Source organism: Helicoverpa armigera, chromosome 13 (genome assembly GCF_030705265.1).
Source record: "Helicoverpa armigera isolate CAAS_96S chromosome 13, ASM3070526v1, whole genome shotgun sequence".
NCBI lineage: Eukaryota > Metazoa > Arthropoda > Insecta > Lepidoptera > Noctuidae > Helicoverpa > Helicoverpa armigera.
This window is the reverse complement of record NC_087132.1, coordinates 11304445-11325952: the sequence shown is the minus strand read 5'-3', so window position 1 is coordinate 11325952 and position 21508 is coordinate 11304445. Positions and strand designations below refer to the sequence as shown.

The 21508-nt window shown below is 36.1% G+C and overlaps 1 protein-coding gene across 1 annotated transcript in view; it reads right to left on the bottom strand.

The window, feature by feature from the left end:
- Positions 1-21508, bottom strand: part of LOC110382340 (gamma-aminobutyric acid type B receptor subunit 2) — a 165091-nt gene that overhangs the window by 42772 nt on the left and 100811 nt on the right. The window lies entirely within an intron of this gene.

The following is a 21508-nucleotide window of genomic DNA, read 5'->3' as shown; positions in this document are numbered from 1 at the left end:
CTGACTGACATAGTGATCTATCAACGCACAGCTGAAACCACTGGACGGATCGGGCTGAAATTTGGCATGCAGCTAGATGTTATGACGTAGGCATCCGCTAAGAAAGGATTTTGATCAATTCTACCCCCAAGGAGATAAAATAGGGGATTAAAGTTTGTATGAAACTTTGTAAATTTTAAACCGATCGGACTGAGACTTTGCATGCATAAAGCTACTATGGCGTAGGCAACCCTTAAGAAAGGATTTTGATAAATTCCATCCCTAAGGGGATAAAATAGGGGATGAAAGTTTGTATACATCTTCTTAGATTTTATGAAGAAGTCCTGATGACGAATCAGAATTTTATTATGACGTTCGCTTAAATACGATTTTGATTAATTCAACCCCCATTCAACCCCCACGGGTGATAAAATAAGGGATGATGAAGGATGTAAAATGTATTAGTTTGAACCTATCAGTACGTAATGGAACGAACAAAATAATTCTAAATGTTAAGAAGTTCTGCCTACCGCTATTAGATGGCGCTGATGTCTCAGGGGCAAACTCTCAAATTTGCGGGTATGCGGCACGAGTAAGTTCACCCAATAACTTAATAGTTTTAGCGCCTCATGACAGATTAGTAAAGAATATTGTGTACAAAGAAGTTTTGTAGGCCCTAATTTTTTACACACGCTAAACAAAAGTAAAGCCGCAAAAACCATACCTAATTAATAGTAATACTTCTTAACGCGAGCGAAGCTGCGGGCAAAAGCTAGTTTATAATTATAATGCTTAAGAGTTTGTTTGAACGCTCCTTCTCAGGAACAAGGAACGACATTTGAAAAATTCATTGTAAGATAGCATATGTATCGAAATGGACTATAGATTTCTTTTTATCTAGCTAAGCGGTAGTTCCTACGAACGAGGAAGATTTGCAGATAGATTTGACTATTATATCTGATAGCTTAAAGAAAGTAATTAAAAGATTCAGGAGAAACTAGAACGTTCCGAATCAACTCAAATAAACTTATTTTCAGCTAGTATAGTATTTCAGTTAACGTAATTGGTTTCGTGTAGTGTCTTGACATGGCGAGACGTCGCGGTTCACCGCAGAACGATAGACAAGGCTAGAGGCACTGGCTATTGCTTGACAAGGCAGGAAAATTGGCTACTACTTAGATAGTTTAATAATTTATTACATTTCTAACTAATATATGTTTTAAATGCGATAGTTATTCTGTCAGAGTGCAGGGTTTTCACGTCAAAATTACTGAAAAGTTCAGAGCCTGAGAAAGAATATAAGCTAATTTTTATCCGGGTGCGGAAATTAGTTCCCTCCGGAAGCATTTGAAATCGCAATCGGCAACTGTTCCGAATAACAGATTACGGTACCGGTATATCTTATGGTCTTATGGTACCGGTAAAAATTCGCGTTACTTAGCGTAACTTAATTCTTAATTGTTAACATTGTTTCACTACTGTGAAACCGCTGTTATTACTCCAAAAAGATTTGCAATTACTTTAGCATTTGAGCAAACATTCTCTTACCAGTAATTTCCAGTGCCATTACCCAGTGAATTTCGTTCATATTACGAAGCATTATATATAGAGTTATCCGCTGAAGTAGGTCCAAGTACGTATTACGCTGCACAGTGGTACTCAACCGCGAATCTCGGACAAAAGCACGCTAATGTGAGTTTCCACTTAATTACTTTTTATTTATTTCCATGCGAAGTTTCGGAGAGGAATTTCAGTGAAACATGCTTGTTTTATGGCTGGTTTACTGATATTATAAATGCAGGAAGTTCTTCTTTGTTTTTACGTTAATAAAGGGAATATAAAATGCATTCTTAAATTAATATTTGTTCGTTTCGTTCGTTTTTCGAAACTATGCTTACGCTACAGTGATGATGGTTCGAACAGACCAAAATAAACAAATATATCAGCAGGTAAGTTACTCGAATTAGGTTATTAATTTAAAGAGATGCTGACAACCTTTTCTTAATTATATTGAGATGCAACTGAGTAGGTAGGTACTTGATAGGTACCAATGTTTTGCATGGAGCGAATCTCCTTCAGACCTCAGTCCACAACCATCTTACCAAGGGTTATCGGGACTGTAAAAAGGTTACGTATCATGGTCCGATTAATACTCACAGCAGAAATCCTCAACCAGCTACCTAATAAATTAATATTCGCATTCAAATAATTTTTCTAATTAATATTCTCATCACATAAATTCTCTTTTCTCGATAAACCAAGCTATAGAATTGCTGAAAACCTTCAGCCAACACCCCCAATTACTTTCGCGGACCATGTATAAAAGTAAAAAGAAATTGCCCTTTCACACCGCGCCCTGGCGACCAAACACGATGTACGAAAGAAAACAAAAAAGTAAAACGTAGGCCAGGAGCCCGTGATCGAAAAACTTGGTCTTTTAAAATGGCACCGTTTGAGGGAAAAGTGTAGGAATAAATTGGTTGTGATTTTTTTTTGAGGATGGTTTTCAAAGGGCGGTGTTGAACTGCCAAACGTCTCAAAAACAATTTAAAATTATATACGGAATTTACTTTATTTTATTTATTTTTGTCTTAACAGTTGTGTTTTAGTATTTTGCGAATTTCGTTTAATCTTTAAGTACCTACTTACATAATTATTATGTTATTCCTAACAAATTCAATATAAAGCTCATAATACAGCAATTGCCACTGACTTGTCTATAAGAATATATTACTTAATATAAGAATAAACATATAACATAATTCTTGAAAATTCAATATAATCCACATTGGAGAGCACGCAAACACTTGTCAAAAAAAACCAGTTTATTTTTATGAAATATTTTTTTATTCCCATCATTTCCTGATGAGCTCTCGGCCTAACCTCGTGAACTCCAAATGAATTTGGTGCATGACACGAAATGCAGGTATTCCGTACACAATTTTGGAATAAGCATTTGTTTTTTATTCTTTTTATTTTGCTCGTTAGCTGGGAATGTAGACAGAGTGGGCTATTTTGTGAGAGTTTAAGGTTTATGCTGAAATATGGCTAGAATGTGCATTGTTTGGAAAGATCTGGAACACAGTGTGCTAGAACAATGTTGAATTTGTAGGCTGTAAAAGGCCTATTAAAAAAAAAAGAAAGAAATGTGGAGATGCAATCTATGAAAGAGAAAAACCTTATTTCTATTGATTTGACAGTTTATTTGATTGTTACGCGTCTACGCGAAAACCGCTGAACCGATTGAAAAAACAATTTGGCGTAGGGAGATGAAGATAGATAACTTTTTGTCGTAGAAACGTAGACGAACTAGCGGGTTAAATCTAGTAATACAATAAAGCTACTTAAAATCAGTCGCTATCCCCTATGTCATACAGACCTAAGTCACTTTTTGCCAAACAAAAACGTATTATTAAGCTCTGTATGAAAATCAAAACGTATGGTTTTTGTTAAAACAAAACCTATGTAACCATTAGTCAGGGTTTGTCCATTCTGTTAGAGGGTAGAATAAATAATAGTGGTGTAACGCAAGGCTGGCTGAGTAAAATATTCGATCGCATTAATATCTGTAAGAGTTAAGTTGAAGCTGTGATTGAGAAATTATACTTAATTCTAGCACGTGCGTTCTTTTGGGCCAATAGTTTCAACACCATTATTAAATTCATCATTCATTAATCATTAGCCTTTTTTATCATCCCACTAATAGGCATAAGCCTCACTATGATTAACTCCTAATCCGTCCCAAAGATCCGTTTGAAAAAACTCGATAAATTGAACAGATAGAAGAAGAAGCGAAGTTACAGGGACTACTGGCTGGATAAATAAGCAAGTGTTTCATAGAATCTAATTGCCACGATTGAGATTGTTCAACTATGTAGTTCTTGTTCGTAGGTACATGTTCTGTACAAAATAATAACTGAATTTTGCTTGATTTTAAAATGCACACTACCTAATTAGTTTAACGTACCTAAGTCTAGTAAAGGTAAAACTATTACAAATAATTTGAACCTAAAACGTTTCTACAAAAAAGCGACCAAAATGCAGCCAATCTTTCAGTTTCAGTGACAAACTCAGTGGAAACTTACACAAACGCGAAAATAAAGTCTAAGTAATGCATGTTAAGTTCACAAAGTTGCCAGCTAAGCTAAATTGGTTCTTGTACAAATGAAACTCTGGCAATTGTAAGTTTTCCTACTTTTGCCAAACTTTGATTCGTGCATTGTGAACGTAGTAGAATTTTATATGCATTTGAATTTGTTGTTCTTGAATTATGTTGGTATTATTACAAAACGGGTAAACCGACGTTTGATACCTATGTATTTAAGAAAATGTTATCAGATACGAGAATTTTGTATATATTTTTTGTAATAACACCATAAAGGTACAGAAATACACTGCAATAAGTCGATATAACATGATTAAACTCACAAAGCAGTGTGGAGACAGTTAGGTATTATTGAGCACATTACAATGACCAGGTATCAGACCGACTAAAAAGTAGATATGATTGAATTCAACAACATAAACTATCAGGAAACCATTAAGCCAAATATCGGCTCACAGCTTAGTTTGCAGAAAGCGGGGGCTGTTATAAACATAAGACTTAGATAATCAGGAATCACAGTTTTTAAGACATTTTTCACCTCTAATCTTCTGACCACTCGTAACCAATCATAATAATTTAATCAATAATAATTTATTATCGTTTAACACTTTAACCACAGACAACAATGATACCTACATCGCATCTCAAGTCCAGCCACCTACACTATTCCCTTTACATCACCACACTTGAAAAACGAACCGTACCCCTATGAAATAAGGTTTAATTTAGCTTGTGTTTTTATATAGCATGTTCCGACTGGTAAATGAACCCTATGTCTTTATGATAAGGTTTATTTTAGCTCGTGTTTTATAGAAGATGTTTCGACTGGTGAATTAGCAGATGTATTAGTAATTAGAAGGAGTTAATGTGTGGGTCTGACGTCATATGTTGTGGTGATGCTGAACTAAGATGGATTAGTCTCGGTAGGTTACTATCATGATAGGCTAAGGTAGACTTCATCACTGTCTACATATTATAAACAAAAGAAAGTAATCCACTGCAGCCGTATATCTGTCTTATAAAATACTTACCTTGGATCAGGATATTCTGTTGCATAAAGATGCACATTAGTATTAAACGTGTGAATAATGAATTAACTAAGAATTGCAATGTGCTCGAACACCTGCACAGCTAAAGACTTATTAAGAAGAGAACTATTAGAAACACTGAGTGTTTAAGATCAATTGCCATCCATTCACCATAAAGAAAAAGAAGATTTTTTTTTTACAAAAAAGAGTTTATTTTAATAAAGGTACAGTCAACTTCACGTCAGTGGTAACAGTTTTATAGGAAAATCGTACTTATTACTATTGAGTTAAGGTGCATGACAGTTACCACTGATGTGCGGTCTACCGTACCAATATTTTTTTATCTCTATTAAATTAAGCCAATCGATATTCTTTACGTAAGCACTTTACCCGGTAATCGAACCCCGGCTCGATCAGAGCATGTACCGACAATCACTGAAGCATTAGATCTAATGTGTTGTGTGAAGGGTACACTAATGAAGACGAATGGAGGATCTTTCGCTTAATTAATGAGAGGAAATGTGATGATTATTTGTGTGAAATTGCTTACTTATTTGTGCAGAAATAGAACTCAACTATTTCCGCTAAGTAAGTCAGGAATCAGTGAAATTGCAACTTCTGAAGTCCCACAACAATGGCCACAATATGGTTATAGTTTGTATTAAATAATGTCGGGACATCTTTTCACACACGGTCGGTTAGCCCCATGGTAAGTTATTAATTAACTGGTGTAATGGGTGCTAACACAACTATTAAACTATATATAGCTACATATATACATATTAATAAATACATATTGTAACACCCAGACCACGGCCAACAAGCATGCTCATCACACAAATGCCGACCGAACCGGGAATTGAACCCGGGACCTCAAGTCCTGCAGTCCGGCATGGTGACCATTGCGCCATCGAGGTCGTCGTATTAAAAAGCTGAAGCTTCTTTGTATTCTTGTTTTGTTTGTCTATTCGAACACCCAATCTCAGTTCTAGCCCAATTTGAAAACTCCTTATAACTACTTAGTATACGAAAGCCCATTAGTAGAGGAAGACTGTAAGCTACTTTTATAAATATTAATAAGTTTGATTCTAGTTGCCCATTCCAAAAGTAGCCTCCTATGGAGGAGAACGGCCAAGAAACTCCGTAACCAAACTTGCAAACAACACGTGTCTACCAAATCGAGTGGTAACATCTTATCACCAAAACCTCCCAGAAAGCGATTAATTTAATTACGCTGTGTAACCGACTGTCAACTGGAAATCAGTTACAGATTCCTCTTAACCGCATCCACAACTAACCTTCAAATGTTAAAGTAAACCCGTACACTGCAGACTAAACTATCGACTGATACATAGCGGCATAGTGGAGTGTTACTAACATACATTTAAGTTTTTATATGTATACTAACAATTTTGTATAATAGAACATGTATGTATGTTAGTCTTTAAGGTATTTATCTAGGGGCCAATGCAGCCTGAAAATAAGAGTATTCGATTTGATTTGATAGTTGACCAAAAAATACCTACTCCGTTCCGTCGTGGGTAAAAAAAGATACTTGATTCTTATCAAAGTTTTCAGTCGGTCTGATACCGGCTAAATACCTGATCTTTGAAATGTGCGTAGGTACCATTCATCTTTATACTGATTTATGAGTCCAAACAAACTATCGGCTGACGAAAAGTTTGCAGTGTCATGATCTCCGTATCCTTTTTCTAACTAGGTTGGGGTTGGCTTCTTGTTTAACCGCATGCAGCTGAGTACCAGAGTTTTACAAGGAGCGACTTCCTATCTGACCACCTCAACCCAGTAACCCGAGCAACCCAATACCCTTAGTAAGACTGGTTGTCAGACTTTCTGGCTTGCTGAAGTATTTTTCGAGCTAGTTACCGCGGCCCTGGTACATAAAACACCTACAAAGGAACATGATGGGTTTTAGTCAGTAAGAGTCTGAGTCTCTCTCACGCTACTTACCGTCATTTGATGATTTTCCATGCAAAAAGTCTTACTGGCTTCTGACTACCAGTACCAACTGCCAAAGATGTTCAATGACAACCAAAAGTTTGTAGTGTGTGGGTATTTAAAGCTCACGCAGGAATGCAATAATTCAAGCTGCTCTAATTTAACCCGTAACCGCTGATTCGAGGCGACCGATTAATGGCCAACTTTGTTCAATGTAACTTGTTTGTTTCGATCACCGTTGTAGGGTTAACCGAATTATTAGGTGTTCGGCGATTAATTTTAATAATGTATTTTGTTGTTTATTGAGTGGTAATGCAAATTTCTTGGTTGTTCAATTTAAGTTACATTAACATGAGAAGTGTTTGCTTTTCGGTAGGCATTGAAAAAATACAGATATTATTTTATTGCATCGCGGAATGGTGTGAAAAATCGTCTTACATAACTCCACAAAATTGGATAAACAGTCTACTACAAAATATTTTATTAAGACTAAAATGAATAGTAATAAACTTAACAAAGATTTAAAGTTTTCTCAAGACACTTAAAACCATGTTCATTTAAGGACAAATCTACCTCTTAAAGCTTACTAGCAAAGATATCAACCTAATACCTTTGGGAGGTTATTAACTTAAAGAAATAGTTCGCAATACGGCTTAAAAGATTAATTGCCCATCTTGCAAAGATAGAGGAAATAGTTAAAAGAAAATGGAATAAGCCCTAGGAACCCTAGTTAAGGAGACCATCTTTTTGCTTTGAAGATTGTAGAAGTACTTAATTAGTTTTTTATCCGCTTAATTTTCTTTGGTGAAGGATCCTTGCTGCGTTTTTGAGGGTTAGAGGAGTTTCTGAGGAACGCAACTTATATAGGCTTTTATGACAAGGCATTAATGAGCATCAAGGAGCATCTTTTGCGAAATAGGTTAATTTGTGAGTTTGTAAAGGTAATTTCTGGATCTGCCGAAACTATTTTTAGAATTCTTTTAGTAATTCAAAGTGACTTTATTGTAGGAGTGTCATAAGCTATAAAATTGAGAATCTATCATTCCTTTTCTCTATTATTTTGGACTGACTATGTATGTAACTGTTTTTGTACGCTCAGTATTTCATTGATCCGTTTTCTACATAAGCTTTGCCGATATCTGTTGAACTTATGAACATGAAAAGCAGTTTCCTTCTCAGAACTTTTCCCCGAACCATGCTAATTCATACGTCATTTGCTGAATGACCGCCACAGTTGCGAAGGGTCAACAGTTTTCCCTATGACGGTAATTCAGTAATTAGGAGAACTCATTAGCCAAGAGTTGCTTCTTGTACCTTGAACTGACTTGTTCTTAGAACTATTATTTATTTATTCAGTGGATAAATCGCGAGCGTACCTATGTAATGGGAATGTGTTCATTGGCTGTATTTTTGTATGGTCATCGTGGCGGTAACTGGTGTGTGTTTTAGTTTGAAAAGTTCACGGCTAAGCAACAGACGTGCGTATCGATCGACTTTAAGTTTGAGCAAGCAACCCTTGTCCTGACGAGAATCTCCGCATTTCAGAAGGCACGATAATCTGGTGGGTCCCGGAGTTCATTTGAACGTCTTTGACAGTCATTACGGATAATCAGAAGTCAGAAAAACCACCAAACAGATTTAACAAGGGCAATTACATTATTAACAGATGCATAAAAAACATAATGTATTGACCAAGCAGTCAGTTAAAAAATCTGGTACATGTATGTTGATACTGGCCCAGTATACATATAAATAGAAGAAACATAAACAAAAGCACTACTATTTCACAACCAAATCTGGACACAGGAAGCATCAATTTCACAGTTTCGCCTTTTCCAAAGAGCAATGTGCTCGATGGCAAAATTCAACGAGGGAAAATGCAGTTGTATGTGCATTTAGGTGCTGCAGCCGAAATTCTCGGTTGCATTGCGGTGCTACTAGCTGGCAGGATGTCAGGTGGCAAGAATGCATTCATTTTGTGGAGTCAGCATGGTACAAAATGGGCTGTTTCGTTTTGTTTGGTTGATCTTTGTATTTCATTGAATATCAGGATTTAAAGCTTGTGTAGTATCAACCTGTCTTCGGAAAGCTGAAATTGTACTATGGGATATGGGTGCTAGACAACTGATAAAAGTACATAAACATATACACGCTATAAGAAACATTTATTCTATACATATGTATACTAGAAAGTACAACGAAACACGCGAGAGATTTTTTTATTATAGGGAAATCGAGCCCGTGACTAACGAGAAAGGCAGATTTGCTGACTGCTATCTAGTCGTCTTTTTTTGAAAGATCAAAAAGCCCTTGTCTGCCTTTAAACTAAATAAAAAATCTTATGGCTATAGTCTGAAGCTATCTCTTGATAGAAAAAGTGCATCTTAGAGTGGAGACAAATCTAATATTCTTAGATATTGCGAGTACTTTATCTTGTAAAAGTAGAAAGCTTTCTGTAAGGTGAGTCTCATGCTTTATCGACATTTGACTTAAACTGGCCGCAGAAGATGTGCATTTTAGAAGGGATCTTTGATGCAGTCTGCTTAATATATGTATGTTGAGAATGGATTTATGATTAGTAAGTAATGATTCATATTAGAAATACCACTGAAAATAAAATAACTAGGTATTTCTTCAAAACAAACGACTGTTTTGCTAGAGCGAGTAAATCAAAAGAAACATTTCTGGGTCTCACAGTACCACACATTAGTGAAATCTCGCCTTATAATTTCACCAAATTAGCGTCAGGACTTCCTAAGGAATATAATATTCCACGCTTGCATAGCTTAGAACTGAACGTTAACATCATTAAATACGTAGTAGGTACATATCGTGAACAGCACGTATTACCTACAAAAGCGGGACAATTCGATATCCTTGCAACGACTGACATTTCAACTTTGCTCGGAGAGTAGGGTGACCATGTAGGTTGGTATGATTAGAACTTTTAACACACGCATGAACTTTCACAACTTGTGAAACAGCCAAACAATATAGACTATAAAAAGTTTGATAAAGAAATTAAATAATAATAGAAGACTATTAATCAGCAGTTCAAAAACCGCGTTACATTGTATCGAAAACGTTCCAAAACGTAGCCACTATAATTTATATCATTAATCACACAACTGAAATCACAAATCGTATTTATTCCTGTTAACAGGAATACTTTGATACAAAAATAGGACAGTTACATACAAAAATAGACTTTTCATCAGTAAAACGTACTTTAATTTTTACAATCATTGATCATCATCAATCCAAAAACTATCATTCCAATTTCAACGATACAATTACTATTAAACCATAATACTCTCAAAAAACATAAAGACATGCAAACACACAGTCGGCTCTTGACGGCAGACATCTTGAAGGAGCAAAGTGGGATCAAATCCAATATCCCGTCGAGTGTCAACAAGTGCTACTTGAACTTCACCAACTTGTAGCAATTTCGTCTCAGGTACGGCTTTTTGTAGTATCAAGTTTTGTACTAATAGGGATTTTGTATTTGATTGATTTTGGAATATTCTAGATCAGAAGTCCTTAAGAGTGCCAAGGCCTGCTGGAGCTGCGGGATTGTTCGAAAGAGTTCCCGCGGCCCTGGTACATAAAAGGCCTACGACGGAACAGGACCGACGGTTTTTAGTCAATAAGAGTCTGACACTCCCTCACCGCTGCTAACCCACAGCGGGAGGGGTCATATGATGATTTTTGACGTCGTTAAAAAAAAAACGTTAATTTTTCTATCCGCCGATTTGACAGCTGGTTTTACCTGACCTAAGGATGGATAATGAGATGTTAATCTATTATAATAATATATTATAGTCTTTCCATAATTAAAATTAAAACACGCATCCGATTTTGGTTCGAATTTCAGTTTTATCTTAGATTTTGTGTGTTGCCATATACATTTTTTTATGTGTATAGTACACAAAAATGTTTTAATTTAGTTTAGTGTAAATGTTAACGCCACAGGTACGCCATAGGTACTTTTACCAAAATAAATAATAAGTGGTGCAAAAAAAACTGTTACAAAAATCATATCATAAAGAACCAATTTACATTCAGAGCCAAGTTAGCGAGTACAAAAGTAAACATTTCGCTTAAATTTTTTAATGAGACCCAACCGTCCTTTTTCTTCGTAATGAGTTAATTAGCAAACAACGATCAGCGATTTTCTGCTTTGTAACTGCGATAATTACTGAAATACTGACGATGTTTATTTTTTTATGACCAAATAAACATATCTGTTATTATTTCTGTAGATAAACAATAGTTAATAATATATTGAAATAACGATAATTAATTTGTATCACTGAATAAATATGTCTGTTTTTACTTCTGTAGACAAAATAATTGTTGTGTTTCGGATGGCACGTTAAACTGTAGGTCCCGGCTGTCATTGAACATCCTTGGCAGTCGTTACGGGTAGTCAGAAGCCAGTAAGTCTGACACCAGTCTAACCAAGGGGGTAACGGGTTGCCCGGGTAACTGGGTTGAGGAGGTCAGATAGGCAGTCGCTTCTTGTAAAGCACTGATACTCAGCTGAATCCGGTTAGACTGGAAGCCAACCCCAACATAGTTGGGAAAAAAGGCTCGGAGGATGAGACAAAATAATTGTTATTCAAATATTGAAATCGCTGCCCTTTATTGCAGTTTTGTACGAGCTCAGCGCAGCATGGCTTTTTCTTCCATACTTCTTCTCCATGTTCCGGAAAGTAAGTTAAACTGTAGGTAACGGCTGTCATTTGAACGTTTTTGGCAGTCTTTATGGGTAGCCAGAAGCCGAAAAATCTGATAACCAATTTTACCAAAGATTGCTCAGGTCAAGTTATTGGGAAATAGCTAGGCACTCAAGATGCAGCATGTCTTTTTCTTCTAAATAATCATTTATATATTTTTTTGCACAAGACTGAAACCGCGGAAATCATTTAGTTTACAATGAGGAAAATAAAACAAGACAGGTACAAAGAAATTATCATGAGATCTGGTTCATTTCTAGTCCGGTACAAAAACGACCCTGATTTTGTATTTAAATCTTTATTTCAGTGAGTGTAAAGTTCAAAATACAATACAGACACCTAGCCTATGAAGTAGATATCTTGAATTTAAAACTTTGAATTTATCAAAACAAAAGTTCAGTTCAAATAGAAATATGGGCTGGCAGTTTTGACAGTGGTTCCAAGATAAAACAGATTTTTATTGTAAGAGTTGTTTTGGAAACCAAGATTTCACAAAAGAAATTGTCTGGTAAAAATATTGTGTAATTTTTATCAAGTGCTGTGAAACTCCACTTTTGGTGTTGCTAATTCATCCGCGTCCTGTGGAATTTATTCCGCACACCTAAAAAACAGCAGCGTAATCTCAGGAACTACTGGGCCATTCGATTTTTTTTTCAGTGCCAATTAATCGAGGAAAGCTTATGGGCTTCTTTTTTACGGGCGTGTGTAATAGTTACTACAAGATCAGGTCATTATACATAAAAAAAAAACTTCACCAATATTGTTTTTTCTTTCTGTCCTTTTTTGCTTTATCATGGTCACCGTAAAAAGATCTAGTGAAAGGTCACGGAGCAAGTTTACCAGTTCGGTTCTGTCTTACAAAGTTTATCCAGTCCCCTGACGAATTAGGGTAGTTCACAAAAACTTGTACCTATATGAAGTGTTTGTAAGTGTCATCACTTATTACTTTGGATGGTCAACTAAGAAACTGCTGACTGGTTTTGCTTTTTCATTTAGTTTGTTAATAGTTTTGTACATTATTTTTGCTTATAATGACACTGAGGTTACAGGTGATCGTTCATGCGAATTTACTAGAGCGGGTTTTGATGAAACTTGTCCTATAGAAGAACGTTACACTTTATAGGCTACTTTTTAATCAGGCGTGGGAAGACAGGGGTAACTCCGAATCCATTGGAAATATCCTATATGGTTAATATGTAGGTACGTTACATTTGATCTCTCTCCGGTCGTATCGGATTGCTGTCCCATCGGGCTATGAGAGTGAAGGAATAGTGAGTGCACCTATGTCTGCGCTAATTCTTGTGCACTATAATGTGTCCTGCGTAGTTGGTTGATCTCCTTATATGAGAACAGCTGCCGTAACCGTTAATCGGCTAAGAGGACATCATCACCATCACGTTACATCCTACTAATATTATAAACGCGAAAGTTTGTATGTATGGATGTATGGATGTTTGTTGCTCTTTCACGCAAAAACTACTGAATGGATTTTAATGAAACTTTACAATAATATAGCTTATACATCAGAATAACACATAGGCTACAATTTGTAAACATATTGTTCGAAATACTAAACCTGCGCAGACGAAGTCGCGGGCACCAGCTAGTTTGTAATAAACTGACTTTGACTTACCTCGTTTATTATTTCACCACGCACAAGCACTGTGTTCTTTTATCTTTTCCTCCCAAAATAATGTAAGTAGTAGGAGTAGCCCCGCGAAGATCAACTAGTATACCTACAATACGTGCATGAGTTAGTTCCACGGTAAGCATAGACGATACAAGTCTACCGCTACTTAACATGGTTAATAAGGAATAGTTAGCGCTCCGCCTTACTAACTGACTTAATAAGCAACTTCCTCGCGAGAAGGGGAAGTGACTGAAGGAAAAAAACATTACCCGCCTTTCGCAGTCGGGTGAAAACGTACATTTGTATGTGTGTGAGTTTATCTAGTGAAAGGTTAGACTATTCCATGTTGTAATCAATTGTAAGCTGATTTTTGAATTCTCGCTGTCTTTTGAAGATTCTTAAGAAGGCTGCTGACAGTTTTTTCTGTATTATTTTGTGATTGGACTTCGTAAAGGGTTATTGAGATTGTACTTCGTAAGTCTTGTGGGTATCCTTTTAAACACTATATTGTAATCTAATCATTATCATTACTTTTTTGTCGCCTATATCTAGACATCCTAGCGTTTTTATTTTGATTTTCTTTTTTTTTCTTTTTTAAGTTCTTTCTTTCCTTTCAAAGAAATGTACCTACTCTGATTTGTGTAATTGACTTTTGAAGTCATGTAAATCAGAGAAGAAAAGAAATAAATAAATGAAGACCTAATATTTCTTAATTCTCGCATGATGGCAATAAAATCTTTGAGACAAGAACTGGATCACCTTAAAGTCTCATAATACCTAAGTACTTCACTATCTCGGTTACTTTAACTGTCGGTAACGTAACTTTAACGACTTCTAGACGTTTTCCTTTAGACTAATTTCCTTCAGTTGATTTTTATAGTCCAGTGTTTGTTCATGGGAATGTTATGATGTCATTGGTTGGTGCTTTTACTATCGTCGGTTTGAAGTCGATAGAATTTAATGTGAGTAAAGTTTGATTGTATTAGTAAAGTATGATACTGCCTCGTTGGTCTAGTGGTCGCAAGCGCGGCTGCTGTGCACGAGGTCTCGGGTTCGGTTCCCGGGTCGAGCCGAAATCGCTTTGTGGGTTTTCTTAAACTTTCACAAAGCAGCCCGTATTCTGGAAGTTGGTGATTAATTCACCCGTGCATTGGAGAGCACGTAAATGTCGGTCCTGCGCCTGATCTCTTTCCGGTCGTGTCGGATTGCCGCCCCATCGGGTTATGAGAGTGAAGGAATAGTGAGTGCACCTGTGTCTGCGCAAATGCTCGTGCACTATAATATGTCCTGCGCAGCTGACTGATCTCCTTAAATGAGAACAGCCGCTGTGGCCGAAATCGGCCGTAGACACCATTATTAAAGTATGATAATATGTATTAGTTACTGTACCTAGTTCAAAAAAATATTGATAAGCAGTTGTTATTTTCGATTTAGTAGTTATACATATAAGCGTAGCAAGTGGATTATATTGGGTACTCTAAAAGAGGTTTCATCATAATCGTCCTGCTGCATTCCCAGATTTTATTTCTTTTACGCAGCATGCCCTCTTCCGTACGCTCCTCTTTTTGACATTAGGTATAAATGTCATAAGTAACTATTCCAGCCACATCGTAGTTACACAATCCATGAAATTATTTCTTCATCAAGTAGTTTCTTGTTAACCTCAAATCCACACATAAAACATTCACCCAGTACAAAAACGAAACTAAAACACGTAGGTTATATATAATAACATCAAGTTTAACAAGAAAAACAGTACGTAGCCTACCACCTGAGCTAACTAAGTAAATAGCAAAGTTGTAGGTACCTTGTGGGTACCTACCTCCGCGGCGAGCGTAACCGCGGCTTAGAATATAGACACTAAGTTTAAGACAAGAGAATTATTTAATAAGCACGAATGTTTTATTCTGTTGGAGTTATGTTTTGTGTTGTTACTAGATTTTGCTCGACTTTGTAGCTTAAGTTATGTATACTGTGTCTATTCAAAGAGGTATCCAGTGAAAGCATGAAAAAAATCTAGTGGTCTATACATTGTCGAGGTGTGTGAAGAAAATTGTATAGGTGAAGAAGTGGTTTAATATGCGATTTAGGAGAAGAACCATTTTATGTAGGTATAGCTTTACGTATTATAATTTCTCAATTAATGTAAGAATGTTACTTATGAGATGGCACCAGACAAAGAAGGATGGAAACGAGGTACCTGGAACAGTCGGGTAAAAAAATATGCTGCGCCGACCCCAAAGGAAAATTATGCTCGATTCATGGAAGATGATAAATTATATACACCTTCTATCAAGCACTAAAATTAAATAAATACATAAAATAAAATATAAGGCGGTGTCTAAGGTACACTACCCTGACTTTTTCCACTTCCCCCAACAAAGGACTATTTCACACCTTTACCGTAACAGTAAAATGAAATTACCGCGTTTCACAACACGCAGCGTTCACTACCGCTGGTATAGCCTGTTCAGTTTAAAGACCTATGCCAACACAATGGATGGCAATCTCACGAAGGTCATAAGGTTCCTTTCTGTTAGGCTGGTATTACATCTATTTTGCTATTTATCTTCAATGCCCGCGTCTTGGAAGAACTTTTTCCTGTTCACGGATAAAAAGTAGCTCTATAGTATTTTATTCTGATCATAACCCTTCTGCCGTTCAAGAGTGATTTAGGAGCTAAAATCTATGTTATTCTCCTTTTCATATATAAGTTAGGATTAAGATTTAATCAATTTAATTGCCCACGAATTGGCTTGCAAATATTTTGATTTGAATGTTATTAATATTCGATCAAATCTCGGTGTTTCCTAAACATATGATTAGGTTCCAAGATCTTTGTGTAATACTGCCTTTACTGAAACAGTATAAAGGAGGTTGCTGCAAAAGACTTTATGCCTCTATGGCATAAAGTCTTTTGTTAAAAGCGCTTGAGTTAAATGTTTCTGGTTATTTTTATAGTTTTGTGGTGTAGTTTGATTTTTGATTGACTTTGTGTTAGTAATATTGCGAATTACGTCTTGAATGCTGATCTGAGTTGCTAGTTTTAGATAGGTATATTTTTTGTTTTGATGCTCAGGTTTAGTATAGGTAGATTGAATTTATTAACCGAACAGGAGGAGCTTATCAATTCGAATGTTTCATTTCAATATCTATGTCACCCTGATTTTGATACCACACGCGCTTTCACGCTAGTGGACTTTGTCGCGTGTATAGGCTGTTCCAAGCAAGAGCCTGGCAAAAACCTGTAGCATGGTTTGAGCTGTCATCGTTGGAACTGATACTACTGATAGTTGTCAATTATTATTTGTCCCTCGGAAGAAAGGTATTTTTTTTGCAAAGTTGGATGTGAACAAATAAAATGTGAAATAAAATGAGAATGGTCTAATCTTAGAAAAAGTTTTTTTTTGTTAATCTGAGAAAACGTGGATTTCTTTTAGGAATCATTTTTTTAAATTGATCTTCTTTTGATTGATCGCAGAACATAAGGCTTCATTAATAAATAAATCTTCTATATAGTCCTATTTGTACGACATGAGCAACTTTACCTCGAAAATCATACAATAACTTTTAATTAATTCTATTGGGAATACAACAAATTCAGCCTGAACTATGTTAGTGTGACAGTTCAACGCTTAGGGATTGTTTCGAAATCCCATATGTGACTTTGGCACGCTTTTATGTAAGTCAAATAACACTGAAACTACGATTAGAAAAGCTAGTTTTCTCAAACTCTGAATTGTTTGTTTGGAATTCACTATAAAAAGTAGTCAAACGGTTGTATTGTTATGATCAATGGAAAGATTGTTCTTGGTCGAGTAGTCTATAGGTTTTAATAACCAGATGAACATGACGTTGCTTGGTATCTGACGTGAAATTTAACAATGGTCGCTACTGGGTAACAGTCGATAATCGTGGTCTTTTACACCCGTGTTACAGTCACAATAATTGCGTAAAAGAATTTGATCAAAAGGCACGTAAAAATACTTAGATTAAAACTTGTGACTATGACGACGAATCGCAACTAAAAATGCTCCATTTTTTCCTAAATCCACAAACTTGAATGAAAACTTTTGAAAATATTAAGCACGTCAATCGTTCACTCAATTACGTTTCTTTTGTTGTCAAAACCAACGGAAATCATTTCAGGCCAGATATATTTATAAGGATCTTCAAACTTAGCTGATTTAATTCCACGAATTATGAAGAGATTTCGACCATTATTTATTTATTCGGTTTCTAGAGTTATTTGGGACTTGTTTGAGAAGAAATTTTGGCTTTTAGGCTGTGGATTCTGAGAATATTATGATTATTTTCTGTGAATAGAAGAGGTATAAATTGAAATCAAAGGACAGAGGCGTGTTTTGATCCGAGTGTTGGCCGCAGTTCCTTCGGGACGCTGTTGAAACAGCATAAAACAGCTATTTTTCAACAAAAAAAACATTGCAAAGCAAAAACAAACAGTATCACTTTCTCTTTAATAATAATGATCTCTCCAATTTTCAAAGGAAGGCTTATCGACGGCTCACGGTCTAATACGATCTAATACGACCGTTTGATAGAGAACACCTATTCAACCAGCTAATCTCAGATCTAGGTCTCTTAGCAACTACAAAACTAGGATTAGTTGGCTTTCAAAAACTAACTCGTATTTTGTTAGGCTTTAGAATTTTGCTTATTATTTTGTGAAGGACCAATATTTTGAGCCTTATTTGAACGGACCCCGTTCAGATAGACCGGGTCGGAGAGCAGAGCAAATTCTTAACACGTTGAAAATTGAGTACTTAGTATTTGAAGTAAGGTTTATTTTTGCATGCGCACTGCTTTTGTCATTGAGAATGCTCGAATGCGCTCGGTGTGAAATAATAAGAGGAGCCGACCGGCCCCGATCGTGTATTTTTTCTTGACGTTTGGCTCCGCTTGCATGCTCTTTAATGCTCGCGCAGCCGATTCGCTCCGGTCTGTGTGAAAAGAAAAATGTGCGCCGATGCTCTCCGACCCGGTCTATCTGAACGGACCCTTAGCATACCGCAAAATTTTAGTCCACCGATGATCGGGCTCATTCAGCGTGAAGATGATTGCTAATGCGCACATTACAATGATGAGGTATCCGGACGGTATAATCCGACTTAAAGGTTTGAAGGGCAACCATCGGCCGACAGTTTAGTCTGCAGTCTGCAGGAGCTCTTAACTTTGATAAATGTTTTTTTTTGGTTTGACATTGTAAAGCCATGCATTTGGAATGTTTTAGGTGCGTGGCTTAAAAATAAATTGGTGAATTGCTTTTTCTAATGTACATAATATATTAGTCTGCTTAAAAATATATGGGCATTGTGATTTATGGTTAGTCTTATTGTGATTTTAAAGTCGTGTGAATAAAAAATGGTATAGTTCATAGAGTATTTTGCCGACTTTTTTTCTTAGGATCTCTACTATATCATTGTGGTTTATTAACGTCTCTAAAACTTGTTACAGAAGGTATCTATCATTCTCTTGTATTGACCACCAGTACGTTTGAAATCTAAACCCGTCAGAATTATGATTGTATTTCGCGAGCAAAAATAGAGGTGTATCCGATTAATGGCGTTGACCCCAGTTTCAGATTTGACATCGTAATTTGCATACAGTTACCTGTAGTACTAGGTACAAAGCGAGAAAATCATCTATACGTTGCAAATCCCCTCTACCATAAAACATGCCACAAAGCCGGCTTTTCACTATGAGATATAATATATATTACATTCTGAGACATAATATTTTATCGCTCGTCATACATTAAAAATAAATATATTTATCGTTTCTCATGCATCCCAAACTAAATATTTTTTCAAAACGTATGACGAGCGATAAAATATTGTATCTCAGGATGTAACATATACCTATTATATTATATCCCGTAGCGAAAAGCCGGAAAGCCTTAATAGGTAGACTGTACAACATCATAACCACTTCACAAAAACAAATTCCGCCTGCATTAATTTTAATCTCACCAGTGTGGCAAGCACTGAAAATCAAGCTTTACATGTCGAAAATAAATTGTGTATTTCGTTAAAGCCAAACTTTGGTATAACGATAACAATGAAATAATACCTAAAACTTTCAACCTCATTAAAATGTTTGTAAACTTTGAACAAAACTACGGAGGCGTTATTATTTGGTGGTAACACTGGGTTATGTTATGTTGTGACCATAGAGACAGGAAATATAGCGGAGATGCCATAAGGAAGGTAGGTCAGGCGCTTTCTTGTAGGTCAAACCACGTACGGTAGGCGTGATCAGTTTCTAGAACTAACGATAGTTCGGGTTCCTTGTCAAATCGAAACCAATCTGCCAATGATTGGTCTTGATTGATTAGTGATTTTATTTTGAAACTACCTTCTATATGGCATATAGAAGGTATGCAATCGCGTTTTGGCGTATTTTGGCGCGCTACTTTCTTAGGAGATTTTTTTATGACATCTCCGCTAGTCATTTTGTTTTCCACGGTGCGGTGGCAACGCTTACTTGACGTGAATGTTTGTGTGTATGTGTGTCTGGCTCTTAAACTAATATGCGAGATACCTATTTGTTTCATTTACTTGTAGGTGTGTTTGGTTTTGCGAGAGCGGTATATAGTTTACTCTGTGAATTATAAGAACGAGTATATTGTACTGGGTAAACTATGCCCAAGAAGTTATAAATTCGCCGGAGTAAAAAATGCTATGGTGATTAAGAGGAGTTCCACCATTTTTCTCCATACAAAAAATGCTCTAACTAAACGCTTCCTTTAAAGAAAACTAAATTACATTTTTCAATTTCGTTTAAGTATTATTGCATTAATAATATAACCCCAGCGGGGCCCAGCAGGGCCAAGGCCTGCCGGGGCTGCGGGTTGTTCGAAAGAGATACCGCGGCCCTGGTACATAAAAGGCCTATGACGGAACACGACGATTTTAGTCAGTAAGAGTTCTGACACTCCTCACCGCTGCTAACCCACAGCGGGAGGGTCATTTGATGATTTTACGTCGATAAAAAAGTCAACAGTAGCTCAACAAGAGTTTTTAAACTAAAAGGTTTTAAAGAACTTGGTGTAATGTTCTAAGTTATCTTAAAACAATTTTCTTTTAAAGAGTTTGAACTTGATTCAGGAAGTATATTTTATAAAAGTTAATTAAAGATTTAAGAAAAGGAGCTGCTTTGGCTACCTGTACCATATATAGCACTTTTTATACCAATAAACCTGAGATTGGATTTTCGTTAAGATTTTATTTAAAAACTACTGAGGAAGCTTCACCAAAATCTATCAAGATATTTGAATAATATATAGGCTACTTTTTAGCGGAGTTCAATAATCATCTTACCTCAAAAACCGCATGCAACAACTAGTATAGAACATTTTATTTAGACAAAAGTAAAATCCAAAACGATCAGACAATACAGAATCCACATTTATTCCCAAATAATATCAAATCTAATCTATCTCTGCCATTTCGAACAATCGTTGTCAAACACCCATATAACTGTCAAATTGTACCAAAATCACGTCATCATAATCGTTCTGAATATGTATTCGTAAACAGAGGAATGAAGATAGCGGAGATGCCATAAGGAAGGTAGGTCAGCCGCCTTCTTGTAGGTCAAGCAATGTATAATAGGCGTGATCAATTACTAGAAGTATCGAGGCGTTCGAGTTCCTTGTCAAATCAAACAAAACTGTCAAAAATTGTTCTTGATTGATTGGTGATCTTATTTTGAAAATAATGGGCGGGTTCTAAATAAGACTTGGAGGGCGGAGCTAGTAACGTTCCTCGTCCCCTGAACCTTAGCATTCTGGCGAGCTACTTTATGCGTTATGACATCTCTGCTAGTTATTTCATTCTCCATGTAATTCGTATGTTTTGACATTGAAATCTAATAACAAACCAACACTGACAGAAGCTTTGTAAACGAGATACCGTTTCGAGATAAAAGGGATCGTATTTTAACCGTAGCCAATTTTATTTTTGTTCGTATAGATAAAAGCGGTTTGTTTTAGCTTTTAGAATATTTGGATGAATGTTACGAATTGTTCGAATGTGAAGAAATT